General features: G+C 68.8%; 1 protein-coding gene across 1 annotated transcript in view; it reads right to left on the bottom strand.

Moving 5' to 3' along the window:
* The window catches only part of MIDN (midnolin), an 11,848-nt gene extending 10,757 nt beyond the window's left edge, over positions 1-1,091 (bottom strand). Inside the window, exon 1 of the mRNA XM_015651970.3 lies at positions 924-1,091. The gene's annotated coding sequence lies outside the window, so the exon portion shown is untranslated. The remainder of the gene's footprint in view (positions 1-923) is intronic.
* Positions 1,092-10,103: the final 9,012 nt, after the last annotated feature.

The following is a 10,103-nucleotide window of genomic DNA, read 5'->3' as shown; positions in this document are numbered from 1 at the left end:
CACCGGAGGAGGCCGCGGCGGGAGGTGACTGCCCGCGGGGCCGGGCGGGAGCCGGAGCCCCCGGAGCCGAGTGACGCCGGGACACAAAGGCGGAAAGGGCGGGGAGGACACGCACAGTCACCCGCGGCCGGTCACACCCGCCCGGTCACACGCACCCGCCCGGTCACCCTCCCGGTGACGCCGTTACAGCTACGGGGAACTGTCCCGATGAGGGGTTGAGCCCCCTGTACCCCCCAGCACGCTCTTGCCCCCCCAACTCCCGCAGCTGGAACCTCCACCCCAGCGGCCCCGGCCCCGCCTGCCGCCGCCCGGGGGGTGGAACGGGCACCCCGCAGCCCCGGGGCCCCGTCCCGGCGCCCGCACCGGGGGGGGCTATGAGTCAGCAAAGCGCGGGCGCCCTCTGCCGGCCCCGCTGCGCCTCCTGAGCCCGGAGGGGGCCGCGGGGGCCGCACCGGCGGCGCGCCGGGGAGCCCTTACCGAGACACCGGGTGGTCCTTTCCGAGAGACCGGGCGGCCCGGTAGGCTGCTCGCCCACCGGGATGGAGAGCCCCTACCCGGGTAGCCCCCCCCCACCCCGGGAACGCCGGGTCTCGGGAGTGAGGAGCCGCTCCCCGGGACGCAGCGGGAGCCGGGCGGGCGCACCGGGGTCCCGACAGCTGGAGCGAGGAGAACCGATCCAGCTCCCGTTCCCCGGAGGCAGGCAAAGCTCCAGGTGACCGAGGACACGGAGGGTCTCTGAGGGTGAGCATAGCTCCCGAACAACCGAAGAGGGGCTCTGCCGTGCGTCCCCCCCCGGGGAGCCCCGGGGAAGCGGGGCCACCCCTCCCGCTCCGGGGAAAGCAACCGAGAGAGCGCGGTCCCGGTCCGCGGATCCCCCCGCAGCCCGACCCGGGCCCCCTCCAGCTCGGCGCGGCTCCACTCACCGAGCACGGCCCCGCGGATCCCGGCGCAGCGGGAGCTCAGCTGCCTCCGGCGGCAGAAAGAGGGAGAGATACCCCAGAAACGTCCCGGGGGGAGGTGGTGGTCGGCGCTGTCACCTCCTGAGTGCTGCAGCCGGTCCGAGCGCAGCCCTGACGCGGAGCTGCCGGGGAGGTGCCCCAAGTTTTATCCCGCACCGCCCGGGGTGGAGCCTGGCAGGGGCAGGGACCGGGCAGGGACCGGTCTGGCCCCGGCAACGGCCCCGGCAACGGCCACGGCCCCTGCCCTGGCGGTACCGGCACCTGCTCCCGCGGGGGGTCCCGGTACTTGCCCCCGGATTTCAGTCCTGTACCAGGGGTCCCAGCCCCTTCCCCCCTCGTTTCGGATCCCACTCCCGAGATCCCGACTCGCCGTCCTCTAATCTCGGTATCAGCCCACCGGGGGCGTCTCAGTCCCTGCTGGGGTCCCGGCTCTGCCGCCGCTTCAGGCAGGTCTGGGGCGACTTGCCCTCCACGGACCGTGGGGAGGGGACAGACCGGACACCTCTCCCCCTCCTCGTGACCCGTCACCGGGGTCAAAGTCAGTCCGTGGGCAGGGAACGGATGGGCTGAGTTCTCCTTGGGAGCCAAGCGTCAAAGCTGCTGCTGCCCGTGGAGACTCAGTGATGTCTAATACCGAGACTCTCTGATGTCTAATAACAAGGTTGGACCATTCCTCCCCCAGGGATTCCCTCTGCCCAACCACTCAGTTCCCAGCAAGGGCACAGACTTAGCCCCACAGGGTTTTTAGAGCAAGGGGGAAACGGGCTGGTGGGCGCCGGTTCCGGGGCGTGATGCCCCGGGTGCCACGGGGCAGAAGCTGCTTCCTCCTCCTGGGCCAGCGGCACAGGGAGGGTGCTGGGGAGATGCTCGTGACCTCGGGCTGCCTCGCCGGGTCTCTCCCTCACAGACAATGCCCTGGCACACCGAGACACAAAGCAGCTGGAGGGGGGATCTGGCGGCCAGTCTGCAGTGGGGAGACCCAACCCATGAGGCAGCAGCGCCAGGGCCCGGCAGGAGCTAAGGGGGGCTCTCCGAATCCCCAAAATGCTGCTGCTGTGTCCCTCCCGCCCGGCGTCCCCTGGGGTGGGTGCAGATGGCTGGGTGGGAGCGAGGCCACTCGTGCAAGGCAGAGAGCTGGGCTGGGAGGGAGCCTTTGTCACACAGCTCACAGCCCCCCGCCTGCCCCAGCCCCCTCCAAGCTCTCGGGGGGAGATGAGCTCAGGCGGCTCCGACTCCGGCTCCTGCCATTGTTGTCCCTGGGAGAGGGGCCGGGGCAGGGATGCGCCATTGTTCTCCCCGGGAGCTGTGGAGCCCCGGGCCTGCAAAGCCGCCCCTTGGGGGGCCACATCCCCTGCTGGCTGTGCGGGGTGAGGCCCTGGAGCAGCGAGGAGAGAGGACAGACACAGGTTTGGCCCTGCCACAGCTCGGGCTTGTGCACCAGGAGGGGCCGTGGTGGGGACAAGGTGTCACACCAGAGCCACTCCCGCAGGGAGCAGGGTCTGGCCGCCAGCTCCCAGCCCCCATCTGTAGGGAGGGACAAGGGGACATTATGGCCGTGGCTGGGAGTGGGGCCCGCTTGGGTTCTTTGGCAGAGCAGCCATGCCCCAAGGGCAGGGCATCTCCCCACATCCTGGCAGCCCTGAAGAGCCCCTTTCCCAGCCACCACCCTCCTCACACAGCTCCATCTCCTTCCTGGGAGGAAGCTCATCTCCTCCGGCAATCCCATGACTCCAGGAGCTGGTGCTTTAGGAAGTGTGTGCAGATTTCAGTATGGTTGAAGGTATCTGGAGCCTCCAGAGACACAAGCTGGGAGATCCCAGGATTCCCAGCAGCCTGGATTTTGTGTGTTTAGTTTATTGTGTTGCCCTGGGAATAAATCGTTAAAGATTACAGGCAGACTTGGGCATAATTGCTGCGCGGCATCCGAGGCTCCTGCGTCTCCAGAGGGAGCGTTCTCCAAACCCCACACGGCTGAGCAGCTCGGGGAGAGACGATCCGACGAGCAAATACCTACACAAATCCCGCTGCAGGCCACACGCAGCTCCCGCAATCCGCTTAGCTAACCTGGGCCCTGGGATTAGCCCGCGCCGAGGCTCACGCAGCCGGGAGGGCGGCGCGGGCACCGGGTGGAGGAGAGGGACTTACCCAGGTCCCACCGGGACACTTCCCACGGGGCCTGGGCACGTCTCGGTGTCACGGCAGAGCCAGGGCAGGACCGTGGTATTGGCTCCTCTGTGTCCCACGGTCCTGCCGGCCCCAGCTCCAGCTGGGAGCCCCAAATCTTTTGGAGGCTGGTTCTTGGAAGTCCTCTCCCTCGAAGGAAGGGAATTCCCAGCCCTCTTTCTTCGGGGAAATCCCCCACCAGCCCCGGGCAGCAGCTTTTCTCTTGTGTTTCTCTTTCCACCCCCCTCCAACACCTTTTTGGACTGAATTCTTGGCTGGTTCCACAGCTCTGGCAAACCGGGGATTTTATCGCAAGTCTCTGCATTCCCCTCGCAGGCGCGGGGTCATGGGATTAGGGCAGAGCTGACTCCGGCTCCGGAGCAGGGAGAGGAGGGGAGAAGAGAGGGCGTTTCTCGCTCCTGTGGCTGTAGAAGACGCCGGGCTGCAGCCGCGGGGGGGGGACCCAGGTGGGACGGGGATCCTTTTCCTCCCTCAGCTCTCAACCTGGAGAGGGGAGCGACCCCGTAAGGGGCTCCCAGGCCCGCGGTGCCCAGCTGGGGCCTCGCACGGAGCTGCCGCAGTGAGTGGGAGCGTTCCCACGGGCGCGGGGCCAGCGGCCGGGATCATGCGGGGCACACCCCGGCAGGAGGGTGCAGCCGAACCACTGCACCTCCACCCGCCCGGCCCAGCCCACCAGGGCACCGCCGAGGTGGGAGCGGTGCTGGGCTGGGGGTCCCGGCGCCCCCTCCCCGTCCCCCGAGCCCCGCGGGGCCGAGCGGCTCAGCCTTAGTCACGGTGGCAGCGGTGACTCAGGCGCCCGACGTGCTCAGGTGAGCCACCGCTGCTGCCGTGAGTAAGGAGCTGCTGATCCCACCCTCCTGACACAACGCTGGGCACAGACCCCCTCCGGAGCCCCCCATCCCTCCAGGCTCGGGGGGCCTCGTGGCGGGCGCGGATGTCCTTGGGCAGGACGGCGGTGCCTGTGCCGGTGACGCTGGCGGGGCTGTAAACACCCAGGCGTGTCCTTAGAAACACACAACCGGCTCTGTGTGTTCCCAGCTCTCGGGGACGTGTCCTGGTGGCCTTTGGCAGAGTGTCCGGGCGTCACAGCCTGGGGACACTCCAGCTGCCAGCCCGATGCAGCCGGAACCAGTGGCCCTGCCTGGCTTCACTTGCCATGCCCTGGCTCTGGGGCACCCCACACTCGGGGGGGCTCTGACCCCCACCCTGGCCTTGGGCCTGGAGAGTCCCAGGGCTGAAGTCACCCCTGGAGTGACTCAGGCAGCCCCCCTTGGGGGGCTGGGCACACAGTGAGCAGGGGGACCCCAGCACACTGGGGTCACTCAGGCCAGACCCCAGGGTAAGTCAGTTCTCGTGGGGGCTGGGGGGAGTCACCAGAGCCCCCCACCCACCTGGCCCTGGCCCCAGCCCCAGGCAGGGTGGCGAATCCCTCTGGATTTAGCAGTGCCCAGGTGTGGAGCCATACTTGGCTGTGCTGGGCCATGGCCCTGCTGCCACGGTGAGGCCAGGGCTATTCTGGGCTCCCTGAGCTCATGGGCCCCTTCGGGACACTGAACTCCAGTCCCTGCTCTCATCCCAGTGGCTCCCAGTCCCCAGCCTCACTGCCTCCCTGCCCATGGCCCCCTCCGCTGGGAGCAGGCAGAGCTTTGGGCCCCAGCCCTGCTTCAGCCTGGAGTTGTGATGAGATGAGCAGGGGGAACCGTGGACCTCATCCCTGGCCACCTCCTGTCCTGCTCCACACCCCAGCTCTGCCTCTGTCCCTTTTCCCCTGCAGCCCCTGTGTCCCCCAAGCCCCATCCTGCCCCAGCTGCGTGCTGGTGTGGCAATTTTGGCAGCTGCAGAATTGAGGTCAGGGAGGTCCTGGTGGTTCCATTGGTACCGTGGGCACACACTGCCAGCTTGTGCCCACCAGTGGGACCCTCCCCTGGGCACAGCCAGGGGCTGAGACCCTCCCAACAGGGCAGGACTCAGCTCCTGTCCAGGGGACCCCTGGAAACACAGGTGGGAAACTCTCAGGGTGAGAAGGGGAATAGCCCCCTGCCCACTGTGACCAAGAGGCACCAGAGCCCTGACCCCCCACACCTCCCGTGCCCCCTGACCCCCCACGCTCCTCCCTCAGTTCCAGCAGCTGTTTCCCAGACGCTGCCACATTTCTTGGTTTGTTTTAAATCCCGGCTCCAGGAGTCAGCCGACAGCTCAGCTGTTGGTGGTGGTGTTATTATTGTTGTTATTATCATTATTATTATTATAAATGCTTAAGCCAGTTGCCAGCCTTGGGGAGGGGAAGGACTCAGGATTTTGGGAGCCTCTGTGGATGCACACTGAACCTTGTTCCTGGGGTGACCCAGGCTTGTAAACCCGAGGGAAAGTAACTCCCTATTCCACCGTATCCACTCCCATCCCACCCTATCCCAACCCATCCCATCGCACTCCAGCCCTCTGATCTCACCGTGGGCTCACCCTGTCAGGCGTCATCCCCAATCCTGGGAATGTTCGCACACAGGGTGACAGAACCATGTGGGATGGATGCCGAGCCCGTGCCCAGAGCCGGGGGTGATGCCAGCAGGGGATCCCGGTGCCCAGGGGGGATGCAAGGGGGGCGTGGGGCGGGTGCCCTACGTGCTGACACACGGGCTCACACTCAGCTCCGCGGCATCACCACCCGCGCCTGCCCCCGGCTCCCCTTGGAGCCGCCTCAGGAATGCGGGAACCTCACCCGGGCGGGGGGTGCGGTGCCAGCGGGCACCTCTCCACCCTCCATCGCCTTGGGAGGCCGGCGGGGGCTGGCTGCCCCCCAGCCCAGCACGGGATGGGGCAGACACAGCCCTGGTATGGTCCCCCTGCAGGGCTGGCACCCCTTGACCCCCAAAACCGGGAAGGAGGAACAGGATCCATGCAGGCAGGATGTGCCCCAGGAAACCCCGACTCGGGCGGGATGGGGACGGGAGGAGGCACTTCCTCCTGCCCTTGTCCCTTCACACACAAGTGCAACCCCTTCCCTCCGAAGAGGCACACGCGTGCTCACCCCGCACGGGCACACGAGCTCCGTGTGTGCTCGCTCGGCCCCGCTGGGTGCTGCACCCACACCCACGTTCCCACACCCACGGGCACAGGCACCCCCTCCCTTCCCAGCCCCCTGCGCTCCCCCGCGGCCGCAGTTCCTGTTTACGGTGATGGAGCCGCCTGCCCGGCCCTCCCGGCACGGGGGGGGCTACCGGGGCATTGCTGCTGCCGCCGCCTCTCCCGTGCCTGGCAGCGGTGCTGATGGGTTCCCGGCTGACGGCTGTGTGGGATCACCCCACGGATGCAAGAGCACGGCCCATTCTGGGAACAGCAGCAGGAAATCCTGACGGGGAAGAGAGCCGGACCCCGTGTGGCATCAGCACGGGCCGGATGTCACAAAGCTGCTGTGTGTGGAGTGTGGGTGCCCCTGCCTGGCACTGCCGGGCACTCTGGTGGTGGGATGTCCCAGCAGTGCCGGACTTTCCTCCTGGAGCGGGGCCCCATGCCCGGGTCGGGGGATCAAGGGAGGTTCCATACCCAGGGTCCAGGTGTGTCCCAAGGAGCCGAGGGAGGAATCCAGCCCTGGGCCGGACCCACTGTGCCACATTCCCCAGCACCGAGCCACGCTCTGAGGAGCCGGGCTCAGCTCATGCCAGCACCCGACCTGTGGGGAAACTGAGGCACCAGCTGGGGAAGTGACTCACCTGCACTGTGGCCTTTAAATGCACTGCTCCGATTAGATAATGGGCGGAAGGATCAGAGGGAGCCCGACAGTCCCTCATTAAACCTTGGGCTCCCCAAAGAGCCTTCAGCTCCGTGGGAGCCCGTGGCCACCTGGGCCGGTGCTGGCCCGCGGGAGGCAGCCCTGCCCAGAACCCACCCACTCACATCCGCAGGCGGCTGCAGCACCTCGCATCTGTCCCTGTCGGAGGGTTCCTGCCCACAGGAGATGCTGCCCCTCCCACGTCCCCCCGGGAGGCTGCAGGAGCTGGGGGGAGGCATTTTGCAGCCCCCTGGCAGGGCCCTGCACCTTTGGGGTGCCCTACCTGGGACACAGAGGCTGCAGCCGGCCGGGGTCGGGGCCGCAGCCCATCTGCCGAGACAGGATGTGGGGCCGGACGGGGGACACAATGTGGGGAAGTGAGAAGGGGACAGCGGGGACGGGGACATCCCGTCGGCACAAGTGGGCTCACGACCCCTCCAGTCCCCAGAGCTCTCGGGCGCCCGGAGCTCCGACTCCTTCAGGTCCCCTGCGCGCCCCCAGCTCTCCGGGTGCTGCCGCCTCCTGCACCTGCCTGGCCCGGGGGGCCCTGCCTGCAGCGGCCTGTCCGCGGGCGGCCGGGACGCGAAGGAGCTGGTTGGGCCGGGCAGGTGTCGGGTGGGAGCGGGGTCCGCTCAGCCCACACAGGTGTGGCCGCGCCGGCTGCGGCAGCAAAGCTCCGCGCCCGGCTGGCCCCGTCTTGCTGGGTGGCAGGAGCCTCCCGCGCCGCTCGCAGCCCGGGGCGGGCGGGCACACCCCGTCATTACCCCACAGCAGCTGCCGGCGCTGCCCGGGCAGGGAGGGGACGGCAGGGCCGGCACGGCCAGGTGGGGACGGGGACGCTGCGAAGGAATGGCCCAACCGTGTCGGGTCCTCGCCGGCTGCGGGGAGGGCGAGCGGGGGGTTCGGGGCCCCTCCGTGCGTGGGACCCTGCGGGGGCACCCCCGCGCCCCATCGATGCTCCCGACGCGTGGGGGAGGCAGCCGGGGTCAGGCCCAGCAGCTGCTCAGGACGTGCCCCGCGGGTCCGCAGCGCACAATGACCCCATTGAGGTCCCGCGGGGCGGGGGGGGACACCCAAGGTGGTGGTGGCAGAAGTGACTCCAGTGTCACGCCAGGCCTCAATCCTGCTATTTATACCCGGTGGAGGGGTGGCCTTTGAGGGAATGGGGATGGAAGCGCTGCCGACCCCTCCCTGCCGCATGCCGGGGCATCCCGGAGGGCAGCGGCCGCGGCCCCCCCGGCCTTCCCTCCCCACCCCACGCCCCAGCCCGGCGCCAGCCCCGCCAGGAAGAGCCCCAGCGCCGGGACCAGCTGCAGCCGCTTCCTCCCGGCCCCGCCAGGAACCGGGGAGCCCGCGGGGGCTCCAAGCCCCCGGCTGCAGCGGGGCAAAGAGAACCGAGCGGCGGATGGAGCCCCAGGGCGTGCAAGGGTCTCGCACCGGGCACCTGGGTGCTGGATGCCAGGATCCAGCTGGGAACTCCTTGGGAACCTCCCAGCTTTACCAAGGGCGAAGTCCCGGCACATCAAAGGCGGGCGGAGGCAGCGGGAGCCGGGGCAGAAGCCTTTGGTCCCTGCCAGCGCTCGGCTCCACCACCCCACGGAGCTCCCACCGCCCTGCACCGGGGTCCCGTGCCGGCACACCTGGGTCCGGGGTCGTGCCCCCCTCCACGGCGTGGCACCCAGCCCATCGCTGTGGCAACCGCCACCAGCTCCGGGTGTATTTTCTGCACCAGGGCTGCCGTGGGAACCTGGACGGGTGCCACCTCATTCCGCTGGGCTCTCTGGGCCGCCTTTGTAGCCGGCGTCGAGTCCAGCTGGCAGCCGCTTCCTCCCCGGGCTCCCCCTGCCCCGCGCGGGTCACGGCCCCGGCCGGGAGGCGGTGGCAGGGGGGCTTTGCTGGAACCCCCAGCACGAGGCCACACACCCCCCCCGGCCCCCCACGGCTTTGGGCCACCTCCAGCAGAGCCAGGCGCGAGTGGCCTCCAAGGCCGCCCCGAGCGAGGGCCGTGCCCATGGCCACGGGGCACCGAGCCCCTGCCAAGGCACCTGGGACCCCCAGGGCAACGCGCCTCCCCCACCACCCCCTGCCTGACTCCGGCAGCTCCCGGGGGGCTCCCCGGGGGGCTCCTCCACAGGGGTGGAATCGCCAAGCGCAGCAGCACGGTCTGAGATTCCCATGTCCCGTTCCCACTCTCCCCAGCCTGCCAGTGCCTTTCCCCATCCGTGCCTCAGTTTCCCCACGAGAGAACGCGCCCCGGGCCAAGGTTTGCCGCGTGGCCGGCGCGGCGCTCCGGGGCTGCTGGCCCGGGAGCAGCATGACAAGCTCTGTCGTGCTGGCTGCAACACCCGCCCTCCCCAACGCCCGCCGGCGCTCGCTCTTGTGCCCGGATTTTGGGGGTGAGGCTGCTGGGGCGACGCTCCCCACGGCTCCGCCGCCATCTGCAGGCAAAGCACCCCCAGAACCGGGACCGAGGGGCCCCAGTCGGGACAGATCCCGGTGCCAGACCCCGAGCTAGGTCCCGTTCCTCTCCACAGGGTTTTCCCTGAGCTGTGCCACGCTCCCTCTGCGGGGCCACGTGCGTGGGAGGGCGTTGGAAAAGGAGCATTTTCCAGAGCTGGAAACCCAGAGGAAAAAGGCTGCCGGCCGGAACGATTAAGGCTGGCAAGTTAATCATTACAGCAGTTCCCCCCCACCCCGTCCTAAGGAAGCTGTGAGGATTTGGCCTTCGAGCCGCCCAAGGGCGACGTGGCCCAAGGACACTCCGGGCTGTGCTGGCAGCGAGTGGAGCCTCCGCTGACCTTCCCACGCCGGGGCCAGCGCCAGCACCCGAGGGCCTGCGGGTGGGAGGGGGCCAGGTCTGCACCCCGGCGCTGCAGAGCTTTGGGGAGTGGCACCCCGGGGGTCCCCACATCCTGCAGCTCCCTGGCAGTGGGAGGAGTAGGGGGAGCCCCTGTACCCCCACCCTGATGCTGCAGGGTGGGCACCGATGGTGCGGGGCAGCAGCTGGGACGGGCAGGATCCCCAAAGCGCCAAGGTTTGGGCAGGGAAAGGGGCGGCTCTGCCGGATGAGTCAGCCCAGTGGGAGCGGGGTTTCCTGGGGCTGCGGTGGGGTTTGGGGTTGTTTTCCTGCACAGAGAAGAGAGCTGGAACCTTTCGCCTGCATTCGGGACTGGGTGGGACGGGGAAATGCCACG

This window comes from Parus major, chromosome 28, assembly GCF_001522545.3.
Source record: "Parus major isolate Abel chromosome 28, Parus_major1.1, whole genome shotgun sequence".
Taxonomy (NCBI): Eukaryota; Metazoa; Chordata; class Aves; order Passeriformes; family Paridae; genus Parus; species Parus major.
This window is presented reverse-complemented; position numbering and strand designations above follow the sequence as displayed.